The sequence below is a fragment of the Micropterus dolomieu genome, linkage group LG18 (assembly GCF_021292245.1).
Source record: "Micropterus dolomieu isolate WLL.071019.BEF.003 ecotype Adirondacks linkage group LG18, ASM2129224v1, whole genome shotgun sequence".
NCBI classification, from domain to species: Eukaryota; Metazoa; Chordata; class Actinopteri; order Centrarchiformes; family Centrarchidae; genus Micropterus; species Micropterus dolomieu.
Genome location: NC_060167.1, coordinates 6,422,130 through 6,438,124, shown reverse-complemented (window position 1 = coordinate 6,438,124; position 15,995 = coordinate 6,422,130). Strand labels below are relative to the sequence as shown.

General features: G+C 38.0%; 1 long non-coding RNA gene across 1 annotated transcript; it reads right to left on the bottom strand.

Annotated features, from left to right (window-relative positions):
* Positions 1-336: 336 nt before the first annotated feature.
* LOC123956862 lies at positions 337-10,897 on the bottom strand. The gene is made up of 2 exons (XR_006821660.1): positions 10,592-10,897; positions 337-1,336 (listed from the first exon to the last, which is right to left on the bottom strand). It is a non-coding gene; the product is annotated as an uncharacterized LOC123956862 (long non-coding RNA).
* Between the last annotated feature and the right edge of the window lie 5,098 nt (positions 10,898-15,995).

Genomic DNA, 15,995 nt, shown 5'->3' with positions numbered 1-15,995 from the left:
AATTAATGTTGTACTGATTTCGTATCAGTTTACCCATCAGTGACCTGTGGCTGATCTATGTGTGTGTATGTAAAGACAATACAACTTTTCTCTACCTAGATAATGGATTAGTGTCTTGGAACTGTGGAAATATCTTTTTATTTTTAAAACTATTTCTGAACACGAGCCAGGGCAAGCTCACCTGTAGGCATCTGTCATTAGCACATATTGAAAGTGTGTAAATACTGTTATTGTCTGAAAGGGAGACAAAGGTTCTGCACTGCAGGTTTAAGATACAAGAGTGGTATCAAACTTCTAAAGCAAATAAATATATTTTCCCAAAATGTCAAAATGTTATTTTTGTGAACACAAGATTGAGAAATTCACAAAACTTTAATGATTCGAACATCTTTAAAAATCAAAAATTAAATTGCATCAGAAATCCTGTCACATATTGTCTTTGACAGCACCTGCTGATGGTTTCCCTCTGGACATTTCTTTGCATCTCTGACGTACAATTTACTGTGCTGCTGTATGTGCTTTTTAGGTCTTGCCTCTATACTAAGTTTCCTCACAGAATATCCATTTACAAGAATTTAACTGTATTAAACTCAAAATGTCACCTTGTGGTATCTAATGTGATAGATATCCTTGTTACATGTGAAAAAAAGAGTGTCATGCACATGCATGGACAGAGTACCAGACTCTGGAGGACACAACTCTCTCAGAAAATGCTCTGCAAAACACAGCCTTGGTAACAGATCAACTTTCTGTCATATGCTCTGCAGCAATGATTATTACCATGGCAACATTATCAAAAGTTGCATGGCAACATTCATAAGCATGCCAGTCAGATCTGAACAGTAATGATCTATCCTTCTTTTATCATTTTCATTCTGTGCAGAGGGACTGATAATACCACGGTTTAACATCACATGTCATATTGCTTCTTTATTGTTATGGCAAAAGTATATTTAACTGCAGGCTGTTATGAAAATGTAATACACAAAGCTCATATATTTGAATGTGAAAGTGGACAGCAACAGAGAAAACAGAAGAAAGAAAACAGCATCCAGAATTGGGGCTTTAATGAAGCCATATTTTTGCCTAAAGGTAATTTGGCAATGATAAACAAAAAACACATTTATTGTTCTGGCTGTTTTGAATTTAGACCATAAAACACAGCTTAGCAGCAATATTAGGACAGGACATCCTGCCCCTTTTTGTGTGATCAACCATAAAGCTGTCATCTGCACTTCTTTCCACCCTTCAGTTTCCAATATTTCAGTGTCCTCATTATCAGTTCACATGACTGTTAATGGCTGCATTCAAAAGGAGAATCCTGGAACCTGCTGTCCTGAAAAAAAAAAAAAACTTATTAGGGAAGATGTTTTGTATTTTACTGCCCTGGGCGTTTAAACAATATGTTCTTTACGCTAACTTAGTTTTCAGATTATTCCGACACCACATGAGGCAGCGGCACTTGCGCCAGTCACATTCAAGATCAACATGGCTAACGTTAATCAGGATACATTCACTGGCAACTAAAGAAAGGCTTTCTTAAAGCTTTCTGTCAGAAAGGCTTTAGGGAGTCAGGTGACATAGTATAATAAGCCCAAGAAGGGAGCAGGTTTGGTGGATGAATGGGTCAGCCGCAGCCACAGGCAGGGCTCAAGTGAGACAAAAAAAATCGGCCCTAGCATTTTTGCCCTAGACCGGCCCTCCACCCTCTATTAGCAAACCATCCTTGTTGTCCCCTTAAATTTGCGCACTGTAGTATTCCACCAAACCACTGGAAAGCTGATTAAGTACTGTGCACAAGTGGATCAGTGCAAGTGGACCAATTCACTTGCTTTTGACTGACGCCAATGTGATCAGAGGTGGCTGTAGAGTACACAGTATCCATACTTAGCTAGTCTACTGTTTGCTGTTCCTCCCTCTCTCTAACCCCCACTGCTACCTCAACAACCTATCTTGACTAGACAATAACATAGAGATGGAGAGATTATTACAATGAATTGGGCAGGGTATTGACATGATTATAAATTCAGTTTAATTGTGACAAAATATTTCTACCTACCTATTTGGTATTGACTCACTGAGTTAGCACCATCATTAGCTGATGGTCTGACTTTATGAAAGTGTTACTATAATGTTATTTTGAAAATTATGGTCCCATTTAGGGTAAAATAGATGATAAAGAAGGGTATGCTATAGTGCGTGGCTATGGTTTGATTGGCAAGCTGCAACCAAGGCGATGTGTCAGGTGTTGCAATTCTGGTTAAAAAAAAACCAAGATGGTGATGGCCAAAAAGTCGAGGCTTCAAAGTCCACAAACCAATGAGCAACTTCATTAATTAATTATTAATTAATAGCTGCAATATGCAAAAAATGCTAGCATGGTCCTTTAAATAATCCTGATGTCATGACTAGTGGTAGCTGTGACTGTTCAGAGCGGCATGAAACCATGCATGAATGGAAATGGAGAAACAGGCTAACTAATGAGATTGTGTGCTAAATTGTTGGAGATGGGTATTGCCCCATGAGCTTTAAAGGCTCCTATCTATCTATCTATCTATCTATCTATCTATCTATCTATCTATCTGTCTGTCTATCTGTCTGTCTGTCTGTCTGTCTGTCTGTCTGTCTGTCTGTCTGTCTGTCTGCATGTGAAGGAAATAGCTTGATGGATTAACAGAGTGCATGAACAGCAAACTACAAGTTGGGCTTGTGGAGCTGTGAATGTTACATTTGATCAATTTGACAGAAATCTTGTCTAAATCCAAATCAATATCTACTTTATTTGCCCTTGCTTAGGTTAACCATTATCACTGAAAAGGAATATATTTGTATCTCTCCCTTTATTGCCATCTGCCACATGTATGAATGTGTAAATGGTGTCCCTTCCCTAAAGCAGAACCAAACAAATAAAGATAGTCTAATTATAAAACGTTTTTCTGCTCAGAAACTAACCGTCCCCCTTGCCTATAATGCTGGTGTTTACTAGGAAGTGGTGCATTTATTTCAGTTTAATCCCTCTCTCTGGCCAGCCAGGGCAGTCAGATGACAGGCACTAATCTCTGGACTGCCTGCCTGACTGACTGCCTGCTTGCTAATATAGGATTAAAAGCCTCCATCACGTAGCAGACTCTCAACCCAACAAGTGGGTGGAGTGGAGAGGTCGACCCTGAAGCAGGCAGATGATGAGCTGTGTCATCTCTTTTTCACCTCTTACCTCTTTCATTCTCTCTCCTCTTTCTCTGTAAATGTTTGTGGTCCTTCGCTTCTGTAATATTTCAAGCACTTAATCTCAGATTTGAATTCAATTACACTTTATTTGTAATGTCAAGCAAGGTGCAACAACTTCCTTTAAGGCCACATTTTCAGGTACATGACAAAATTTTCAGGTATGTCAAACAATAAAATTCTATTTTTCTATAATTGTCCAAAGGGACCAGCATCTCATCTTTGGGGCAGAATTTGTTCCCCTCAACATATAAAACATTTTTTTCATCGGGAATGGACATTATTTATGATACATGTATTTAAAATATGTATCTCAGTAATTATTTGATTGCTTATAAAGTATGTATCAAAATACTTTAGTGTTTGTATTTAGCTGTTTAAAAATACAATACTGTAAAATACTGTGAGAACTCTATATGATGACATCATAAAAATGTTCACCAAACACCTTTATTACCAAACACCAAGTAACTAAATTAGGATAAAATTATGAGTCATTAGCAAACTGTTGGTTACTTTAAAGCTAACCTTCATCTGGGTGATCACAGGAATATGTGAATATCTGATCTCTTGACTGGTTGCATATGTCAAATGACACATTAGGTTCTCAAACACTGTCCACTTAATCAACTGAGCTATTGTACTGGTGAAGGGATAAATCAAATAGACTGATAGGTTTGTGAAATGATTTCATGGTACCTTGGAAAAGTATTTTTAGTATTTTTGAAGCAAAAAAATACAGTAGTTTATTTTGATACATGGCGTGGAAGCTGTATTTTGTATTTTGCTTTATTTTGATACACTTTAGGGTATCTTATTTTAAGCATTTTGATGTATCTTTGCCCAACATTATCTGTTGTGGTATCATCTATACCTGAACGAGGAGCTCCAGTAGAGTCATCTTCAGCTGCTGTGTGGGACAATTATTATTATTTGATGTGGACCGTGCATAACATTTAATAAAATTAAAACAAGTAAAAGAAGTGTCAGTACCAGTGTACTAAAACTATTTAAAATGACGGCAGTGGAAAATGTTCACTTGCCAGCACTTTCGCCATCTCTTTCACCTCCACCAAAATACTTCATTATTGCCTAAAAATTGAAGATAATGTGGAAGATTACATTACTTAAGGCCTTACAGACAGCCGGAACGTGGCGACAGAGAATGCTGCAGTTTACACCCGCATTTAGCTAGTTTCTGCTGCTTCCTATGTGAAGAAAATGGTTAGGAATTTCCATGAAATCCATTGGCTTAAGTAGGCTGTGACATTCATGCCTGCTCTTAAGCCTGAACTCAACAGCAACAACAACAACAACGCAGTTAATAAAATGGAGTCACCAAAAAATGACTGGCTACCAGCACAACACAGACTCCAACACAAAGTCCATGTAAGGACAGGTAAGATAACATTACCGGAAATCACGTGAAATTGTGATTACTATCCTAGGAAGCCTACCGATAAGATGTCACAGCGTTAATTTTAGCCTACAAGAAATGATGTAACCGTTTTTAGCCATGCTGAAATAAACAATGGTAAACTACTGATAAAAATGTAAACTACAACAACACATGAAATTAATGCAAAAGACTATCTTTCAGGATGTCATGCTACGAGCATGGATTAGTTCAACGTCAAGCTGATAAAAATATTAGTGATAACGTTGCAGTGGGAGTTCAGCTGAGCTTCTAGCATTTTGTGTGATGCAGTCTCTGGTGTTTTAGCTTGCTCATTATTTTCAGCATGCACACAAGTCGTAGTGGTTGCAATCTGAATCCAAACTGCTAGAGGCCACTGAAAACTACACATGACTCCATTACCATAACCTTTTGTGTGCTCTCATCAACCTTCTAATTCTTTCAGCACCTGATGGTTATATTCTTTTAGACACTTTCACCTGTGGACCGTTCGTGAGGGAGGGGGGCACTTTGTATACTTACGTAATTGGTTGTCAGTTTTGAATCAAACAAACGTGATAATCCTTACTTGTAAGAAAACACTGCCAGTTGCTAACATTACATTAGCAACAATAAGTACCAGTTCATTGTAGATAAATAATTTAGGGTTGCCAGGTCAGAAGATCAGTCACATTCAGCGACTGATTAATGAGTTTGGGGGCCCCCTGGCGGCTGCAGGGCACTAAGCAGCTGGTTAGATGGCTATAAGAAGGGCCAGCTCTGACCACACACTCACTATGCACACAAAAAGGAGCTAGTCTATAGCGACTGTGTGTGTTGGGGATAATGTTAAATTAAAATGCCTCTGCCCCTGTTTGGGAGTATTTGGGTTTAGTCCCGATGATAATGGTGAGCAAGCTAATACGATCAAAGCTGTATGCATATCATCTCCGTTAAGCCCCCACGACTACAAAACATGTCAAAGTTGGCGAAAAACAGACGGCATTGCAAGCTAGACACAAGCACAATACATCCTACAGTGACTTCTAACACCTGCAGCTCAGCTATGTTTTATTTTGTTTTTTACACAAATGCCATCATTCACCTTACATTAAATGTGAAGAAGGTATGAAGCTATGACAAAGCCTAGCCTCCACCACTTCTCACTAGTCACAGCCTGCTCACAAGCTAGCATATTTTGCTCATTAGCAAAAAGCATGCTGCACTTTCTTCTGCAATTTACATAATGTTGTGGCAAGCAGTATTTGTTGTTTGTATCTGTAATCCTGGAGGCCAGTGACATTAAAGAGGGATCCAAGAAAGTGCAATAATGCTGCTGTGTGGCCACCAGGTAAATTTCACCCCCACTATGGTCAACTATTAAATATTTTCATATGTTAGTTCTTAGTTGAGCTAAAGTTGGGCTTCCAGTGGGGAGTTTGGTTTATCTGGCAGTTCAGCTGTTTCCTGTATTACATTAAAGGGGCATTATGTAGTTTTCAGTGGCCACTAGCGGTGCGGTTCTAACATTGCAACCAGGTGTGTGCTCGTACGCGTGCTCTCTTGAACTCATGAGAGAGCATAATCCGAAACACAACCACTTTCATACAGAAATACCACAATAAACGCAGAAACACCAACATGCAGGCTGTGGCTTTTCTCCAGACATGTTCAGGCTCTGGTACTAGAACGTTTGCGGTTCAGAGGCAGATCAACACCGGCGCCGTACCTTTCATTCAGCGCTGCAAGCCGCATATTGCCTCAATACTCCCGAAAAAAGGCAGAGTGACAGCCGCTATAGACAGACAGGGAGAACAAACAGAGCTGGAAACTCAGGTAAACTCCCACTGCAACGATACAGTAATAGTTTTATCAACTGTAGGTTGAACTAATCCATGCTCGTTACATGATAACGTTACATTTACTGCATTTAGCCGACATGCTACATTGTTAGCTCGCCTGCTGATATGTCACCGGAGGCTCAGCAATGTCAGCACAGCTACATTGTACTATTGGATGATAATGAAACAGTTAGTGAGCTGGACTGCATATTATAACAAGATTGTGTCATACTTTATAAAAGTTAGACCGCAGTAAGTAACTTTATTGTAACTAGTGATAGTGGATGGCTCTTCCTCTGTGTTGTTGTGACCTTTTTGTGGCAGTATTGTATATTATGTGCGTCACGTTAGTTACAGCGACTGAGAGGTGGAGAAGCCGTGTACCTGAATATTGGTAAAACCACAATAAACCTAAAGTGAAAGTTATGAAGAAAACAGCGGCAGGTCCGAGCTACTGTAGCGTTAGCTGGCTGCTCCTGGCTGCATCAATATAGGCCAAATCGCTCCACATTTGCTTTTTGCCGTTGCATCCTTTCTTGCAGGCTAAATCAACAGTGGTACACAGGATAGTAACATGGGTCGCTTTAGTTGGTGAAGTAATGTGGAAAGTGATACAACTTTGCACCGGATAACATTAGCAACTGCTCAACGTTAGCAGGCGAGCTAACATGACTTTCTCTGTGTTTCTCCAGCTTTACTAATGCTCACTTTGTTCTTACTCGACATCATCTGAACCTGTTTGGTCTGATGGGCTTCAGCACATAAACCTTTATTGTTGTTTTGTATCCTTACGTGGAGCCTGTGTTTTGCTGTGAGCCGGTTGGTTTATGGTGTTAGTGGACTGCATGTCATTAGCTGCTGTGTTGTCACTGTAGTACAAGAAAGCCTCGAGAGTGCGCACAGAGCTGAATCCGACCTGGAAACCACACATTCAAAGCAGAGTAGTGGCTGATGCAAGCAACGGAGAAAACAGGAGTGTGCTTCATTTCTAAGTGAGTTTTGAGCCCAGTGACAATAAGGCAATGAATTTTTATAATTTAATTGAAAAACTTACATATAGTCCCTTTAAGGAAATGCATTATGAGTTGAAGCTGTCTTCCTCTTTCACACTCTGTCACTTTGTATTTTCAGTGTGTTGTAATCTGCCTCTCTCTTTGTCATAAACACTCTTATTGTCTCTTGTTTTTCCTCCCACTCTTCCAAGCTGTCTCTCTATGTCTTTCTCATTTATCTCAATTTCTTGTCTACCACAACAAGAAACAAATGAAAAGCAAATAAGTTATAAATTTGCATTGATAACATGTTCATAACCACAGTATATTGTAAATACATATGTATATACAGCACCAAAAATGTGACAAGATCCTACTTTACAATTCTGTGCAAAGGCAGAAACAAATATGATTTCAATGATATCAAACCAAATGGCATTGTTTGACATTAAACACAGCCTTGCATTTGTTCTTTCTCTCTCTGCCTCTTTCAGGAAGTCTACCATCTAGATGTTTGTCAGTTTTCCTGTCACATGACCTTCCGTCCAACAACACTAACAGCGGCTGTTCAAACGTAACACCCTTCATGGTGTTACAGCCTGCAGTCTGCACTTCATCTTGGCTGCAGGCTGGGGTTTGTCAGATGGAAAGATAGACTAATAGAAACAAAAAGACAATAAATAAATAAATAAACATTTTATTTAATTATTGCGCTACAAGTTAGAATGTATTTCAACATTGCATTCTTTCCCAATTTATTTTCCTGTTGCACTCTTGCACAATTATTCTGGAGCTTACTGAGAGCTGTTTCTTTTTACTTTTTTCTTTCTCTCTGGTCCTATAGCTACTGTCTATCAAACATGTGCAAACAGGAAAGGTGACTTGAAAAAGTTTTGTAGTTTGCTGTAGTCAGCTTGATTTTGCAGCAGTTTGAATGGATTCCAATAATGATGCTGTTTCAGGGTTAAAAAAAAAGTGAAGTGAAACCTTTACTGTGGTCAGTCTGTATGCTCATTGTGTTCTAAATACTCATATTTTTATCAAAATATATAAGCTCAGTTAGTTTTACCTCTGGTGCACACAACTTCGTTTTTCTTACCTTGGAGTGTTGGTTCTAGCCTTGGTGGTGAGATCTGTAAATGCTCCTCTATCGACAGCACAGAGGGTGCTTTTGCCTCAGCTGCTACTAAAATAGTTGATCACTAAAAAGACTATCCTGAGGACCTTAAAGGAAAACTTCTAGTTTTGTAGCTTTGGCCATTGATTCTATCAGTTATGATAACTGTATTCATGAGTATAATTGCTAAGATTTCAGGATTTGGCAACAAACTCCAACAGTCAGAAGATACGGGCTGTAAAAAAGCCAACAGGTTAGCAAGATTATCTAAACCATTTTGAGTGAAAGTTAAATCAAAAGCAAGCACACCTGTAACATCATAAATATGCCTTCACTGCACAGGAAAACGGGAAGTGACAACAAGCATAAAACTGTCCAGTACACAGTGGATCTACATTGTTGACTCAATCTGTCATCAAGATAAATGTTGACTACAGTTTCAAATCTGTATCCAGAGACGATAAATTGTCTGAACTTCATTCTATCTTGATTTGCCTAAGGGTATAGAGTAAACAAAGCACAGCCTCCACAGCACCAAATATGTTTGCATCCAAGTTTGTGATTTGACAGACATCAACCAAAATTTGCATGAAAGCACATGTTTGAACATGCACTGAGAGTTCATGGCCATGAGTTAATGACCACAAGTGATGGCCGAGCGCTGCAGTCTAACCATACCTAGTTACCTGGCATCTAGGACAGGAAGCAGAAGCCCTACAGACAATGTACTGAGTGGAGATATTTAACATTATGTTTAATTAGCAGGAAACATCCAACAGTTAGCAAAGGGAATGGCTGTTCCATTATACTGTTAGTATTATAGCTAGTAACTATTATAGCTAGTAACTAGCTTGTGTCCATATTAGAAATGATGCACCAAAAGGTAATCATAATATCAACTATTATCACTCACAATGCAGATTCACTGACCCCCCAACATGTTACATTCTTGATGCAAACTGTCTGAGTGCAAAATGTACAAAGAGGAAAGAAATGCTTTGCGTAATGTGTAGATTTAACTAATCCCATTCGATTGCTAACAAGCGTTAAGTTAATAAAAAAAAAACACTGGCTGCCCATTTTATATATATTTAGGATTCCAAATAAGGTAGTCATCAGTGCATCAGTACAGTACAAAATGTTTGCAGCAGAAAACAGACCAATAAAGAATGTTACAGCCTTTTTACTGTGTCACAATAAAAACATGAGAGCAAAGGTCAAACTACATCGACTGCCTCACTCTTAGTTTGTGGTTATTTACCAGAGCCATAAGACGATGGCATGGTTCTATTTTAGTTTTATTTATACAGAATATGCCAGGCACAAGCATTGATGTTAGACATTTTGAACAAGTTTTGAAGACTGTTGAAGTGAGTCTGAATCTCTATTTTGCAATTCTAACAACCATTCGCAGTGATTAATGTAGGATGGACTCACATTGTAAAGTGTTACCAACTTTTCTGTGCAAACATGATCTAATAGTATAGGTGTGCCCTGCTGTCAAATGAGGCAGTAAAAAGATTTAAGAAGGAGCTTGTAATGGAGATTTCCATGTAGAAAACACAGGACATCTCCAGTGAGAGAAGCTCCAAGAAAAAGTTACTAATTAATGAAATGGTTAGATATGATTGACTGCAATTCAGTGTCAGAAAAGGTGCCCAACTGACCTGTCTCCCCCAAAAAGCTCCCCCCTTCTCATCCAACATGACAAGCCATATCTTGTGTACAACTGGCTCAGCATATGTGTGGTTGCCCTGTTAAGTAGAGATAAAGTACTTTAGAAGCGTGTAACTTATCTTTGTGGTTTGGAGTTTAATTTTATTCCTACAGTAGATGCCTGCAATTACTTGTATAACATATATCAGTCTTACTGTTTACTGATCACTGTTACAGTCATACTGGAGCTGCATTTGAGCTGAGTTAAGTTGCCGCTGATGCAAACTAAACATTTTCTGCTGTGCCAGTTGCTCAAGACTCTGCTTCAGTTTTGTTGTTGAACATGCTGTGCAAATAAACTTACCTTGCTTTACCTTGGCATGAGTATCCCCACCCTTTGCAGACACTGTCCTTACTTGTTGCACCAATAATCGACATTGTCTCTTGTGTTTACTCTTGCAGACACTGTGTCCCAATCATTTTGACAATGTTTTAATGATTTATGAACAGTCTTCAAATAGCACCTGTCTCTAGTTGCTTTCCTGTCTCATTACTGTGCAGATACATAAAACAAAACTGCATCAGCAGGTCTCATTTTCAGTAACTGAGGAAAGGTCAACACATGCAACTGTATCACAACAGAACACTCAGATCCTTGATTGCTACTTTATTATCAAGACCAGACTACTTCATTTGATCGGAGAGTAAGCAGGATGTTTGGTTCCTTGGGACAGATTTCAGTGGTCATACTGAGTCATTTGGATGATGCAAAGTTGTCTTTAGTAACAAGTATGTGCGTGTTTGTGTCAGTGTGGATGTGCTTGCATATGTGCATGTTTTGCGCGCGCGCGTGTGTGCGCATTATGGAGATCCTAAACAAATCTGGCCCTTAGTGCTTATATAACAGGCAGAGAAATGATGTGCTCCACAACCGCCTGTCAGTCTGTTGATATTTGTGTGTATGCGTGTCTGTTGGTGTCTCTGTCTTTTGGCATGTGAAATGCTCCCTAAATGTGAAGATACTTTCATGTTATATTGACATATACTGCATATCTGTAATGACACACTATAAATACATAACATACAGCTACACATTATCGCAGGGGTGCAAACTCGTCCGGGGACAGCACATGTTGGCACAATGGCATTCTGGCTCTGGGTAAATGGACATCAGTCCACTGGAGAGGCACTATCCACAACCTGGAGGAGGAACTAGTATAAAGAGTGTATTAATATAATATTATAACATTAAATCAATAGTAAAGTGTTCATTTAATAGTATACTGTTAGTATAATGTTAATGAATAATATGAATGCTATGAATAATAAAGTGTTACTATATTGATTATAATTTCAAATAATAGTATACTTTATAGCTTACCACATTTAAAATATTATTTCCAGTTATAGCAGTTTAATTTCTGTGGATTGTTTTCATTCATTAAATTATTGTGCAAGAAATTTGCCCTACATTGGTCTCTGATTTGTTAATGGTAAGTAGGTCTACTAACTCTTCAATAATCATACTCGTTTATGCAGAACAATGAGTTCAACATTTCCAAAGTTTGCTGCAGCTCAAACGTCTGGCTGTGATTTGTATGTTCATGGAAAGTAACAATGATGAGCACATTGGCTTTATGAAAAGTATAACATGTTTCAACAAATGGCACCAGACATAGCTAAATGACAAGCTAGCCACTCTCAAACCTTCTTCATCTTATCCCCATTTTTCTTCTGTCTTACTGTTTCAGGTGCAGACAACGCATCTCTGTTGCTGTTTTTGTAAAACGAGCTGCTCACAGAGAGACTTCTGAAAAACTCAACTGATTTACATGAATCACATAAATAGCCTATTTCGGAGTCAAAGCACCGCAAGGTGAGTTTGCACCTCTGTTATCAGGGCATTTATGTTATAACAACTGAAGTTGGTATTTATAACAAGAAGGGTTTATATGTTATTATAACAACACCACAAGTCCAAAGAGAAGACTGGCCTATATAGAAATTGACAATGAATTGATACTTGCGGTTAATTCAGGTCCCAGAGTTTAAAATGACAGGTGTATCAACTTCTGGGAGCAAACACATTTTGAGTAGCTTCTCTGTCAGAAATGCAATTGAAGAAGAGCAATTTGTATATTTGTTTATAGCGCAGCCAAACAAATTAGTAAACATTTTTTCATGAGAAAGATTAACACCCAATATCCACCAGACACATGACCAATTTGTCCAGTTGGTCAGTTTGTCTTGGAGCTGCTTGCACTCAATATTCAATAAATGCATCTGAAAAACTTCCAGTGATAATGGAAACTGACGCAAAACGTGATGGAGCCCTGGCACATCAAATGCTGGAATGTACGTGCTTTTGCCCTCTGCCATACATCTTCTTCTAAGTATTTTAATTAGTGAATGAGATCCAAATATCACTAAAATATTGGCCTACAAAACCTAAATCAGCTGAATACATGTGAGCAAGAAGCAGTATAATATAATCAACATTTAAATATATTGGGGGAACCTCTCACCCTCAATCAGAGCCAGAGCAAGTGCTCTCTACCTGTCCATTTATAAAGTTACAGATCTGTGTTCACTTCACAGCAAAATCATGGCCAAACACAGGTGATTCATTGGTTGCCTGACAATAGAAAAAAATCACTGCACTGTTTTAAAAATGGAAGGATCCAACAAAAGAAGGCAGTTTTTATTGCCCATTTATAAATGGGTTGTAATCTCACATAAAAATGAACCAAACACCTGCCTTCTCTTTGGCTTAGAACAGCCACTATGCTGCATCCTAAGTGAAGAAATAAGGTTGGATTTTCTGCATGTGCGCTCCCGAGCCTCTTGCCTACTGATACTGAAATGTACACACAGCAACTGTTAGTTGGCTCAAGTTAGATAACGTTAGCTTTCCGGCTAACACTGACCAGTTGCTAAAGTTATCCATTGCAAAATACTATAGTTGTATGGCTTTCCACATTACTTCACAAGCTAACGCAATCCATATTACTCTCCTAGGTACAGGTGTTATGTCAAAGTGATGTAACGTACAAGGCAAATATGGAACGGTTTGTTTCTAAAAGCCAGTAGTGATGGGGGGGGGAGCTTTGTTGCTGCCAGAGATATTCGTGTAAATATGGTCCAGGGTATTGCATGAATGTCAAACAACAACATTGCCAAAGCTTAAAATATAAACTGTGTTTGTGTTTAAATAAAAATAATAAAACAGTAAGCATGTGTGTGTGTGTTTTGAATTTAATTTATATGGTTCATCAAATAAATAAAATAAAATAAAATAAATAAAACATAAAAGTGTGTGTTCGTGTGTGTGTGTTAAAAATTTAAACTTAAAAAAAAAGTAAATATAAAAACTAAATAAATTAAAATAAAACAGTAAACGTGTGTGTGTGTTAAAACAAATATAAAGTAAAAGAATATTAAAAAATAAAAATAAAATAAACATAAAAACGGTAAGAGTGTGTGTGTGTGTGTGTGTGTGTGTGTGTGTGTGTGTGTGTCACGGAGGAGGGGTCACATGGGGTCAATGGGTTCATCATCAAGAAGTGGAAATTAACTGTCCCTGCCTACGGAGAGGCTGAGAAATATTGTCGTCCAATGACAGAGTTCAGTGGAGGAAGGTGCAGAATGTCCAGGATTCAGTATCAAACCACTAGTTTGTTTAGTTTCCTTTTCTACATTTTATGAGATGTTATTACAGTTACAAAGCAGTATAACAGAAACCATCCTTATCTTCCCCCCACTGCTTTGGCCTGTGAGTGTGCCAGTTTCTTGGTTAACTTTAGCAACACATGGACACTGCCCATTTACTCTGAATAGATAAAGCTCCATTGCGGGTACAAGTGGGTGTCCTGAACCAGAGTGCATGTGGCGCCCAGGAACATTAACTGGTAACATTAATAAACATCATGAGCAAAAATATATCTATTTAAAAATGCTTTTCAAGAATTTATGTTCCTCAAATAGTAGTCCCTTTCACAAAGGAATAATGTCTAAAATAGTGGGAATCTGAACCTTGCAGAGCACCACAAACTCCAATGCCAAGGATAAAATTCATACATTGTCATTTCACAATGTATCTCCACAGGATACAGTTACCTTTTTGTTGTTTTTTAAATAATTTGTGGTAATTCAATTTACATTTACTATAATGACTTGTTTACAGGCTCGTCATCTCTGTTTCTGTTACTTTTTGCTGATGTTACTAATAACCGGCTAATTCTGAATTAGATCAAATTTGATGTGGTTTAAAAAGTGGGTAACTTTTTTTATTGACTATTTAATTTCATGATAAAAAACAGTCAATGAATAATACTATACTAATTCTATAAGAGTTTTTGGTGTTTTACTTAGTGAAATGAGTTGGAAAAATGAGATTCATTAATTTTGCAAATAGCAAAATTAATTTGTATTAATAAAATAAGTAGTTTGGTTCATTGCAAATGTCTGCTATAATATGAAAAAAAACTACAGTGTAGGTCGTTTGGTCGGGGAACTGGCGTTCAAGTCCCGTGTGAAATTAAATCAATGTGAAGTTATTTAGAGGTTTAAGTGAAATAGCGATACTGACTTTTGTCACATAGTTATTGCCTAAACATAACCAAGTAATTTTGTTGCCTAACCCTCTGGCCTACTTGTGACTACTAAAACCACACCATACATCTGGAAGGTTTCTCTCTATGTTATTACATAATGTCAGTGTAAATACAGTAGTAGGATAGTGTTTGAAAAACAATGGTGGGTGACATTCTCTACCAGTGAAGGGCTCGAGATAAGATGTGGAGATAAAGAGTTTTTAGGACAAAGTTAAACACTAGCTGTCAACACATTGCCTCTTGATGTGGAATGAGCTGGTCAAGTGAGAGTGATTTGGCCAGTAGAACAAGTCATTTTCCATCATGGCCCTTAGTGAAATGCTTCCCAAAACTGCTTATAAGTGAATAAGTACATTAATTTAGTAAAAAACTAAAGGCAGAAATGCCTGAGCCTGCAACCCAAAGGACAACAGACAATTTTGGTAATCATTTTTATGTGCCTTACTTGAATATAGTATCAGGTATGTAAACAAGCCTTGTTCTGTTCCTCACATTCACATTGACATTTTGCCAGCCTCAACATTACCATGTCTGTCAAAATATTCAAATCATTCACCTACTCTTTTCAACAGGTTATTTCCTTTGCAATGCTGAAAATGCTCGACCACAGAAAGTAAAGAAGCTGCAGGGGAATGAATTAATGCTTCGAGCTAAAAGTAGGTTTTCAAGTTGACCTTTCACCCTCTGATTGTTTTGCAGAGTGCTAACTGATGCACTAAACAAGTCTGAATTTCCACTGGCCAAAAAGGTTCCTTTTTAAGGATACTAAGTGATTCTGCAGGAAGATTGTTGATATTTGAACTCAACTGCCAAACATATACACCCCCTCGTCTTCAGTGCTCCCCCACATTACCCCAAATTCATGGATGTGCATTGCCTAGGCGACCTGTAACAAATACAACAAACCTGTAACAAACATCATCAATCACACAAACACAGCATTCAAAACACAATGGATTAAAAAACTAGCGAGACTTATTTGAAAGTGTTTTTACAAAAATATTGTGACTGACAAGAGGATATGTTTGTATCAGATGTAAAGCGAACAAGGAACGATATTAGGCTACCTAGTATAACATTTCGTATTATGATCAACCCAAATAATCCCACTGTCCTAGCAAAACTTGTTCTTCGTGGCCATAAGACCCTTCGCAA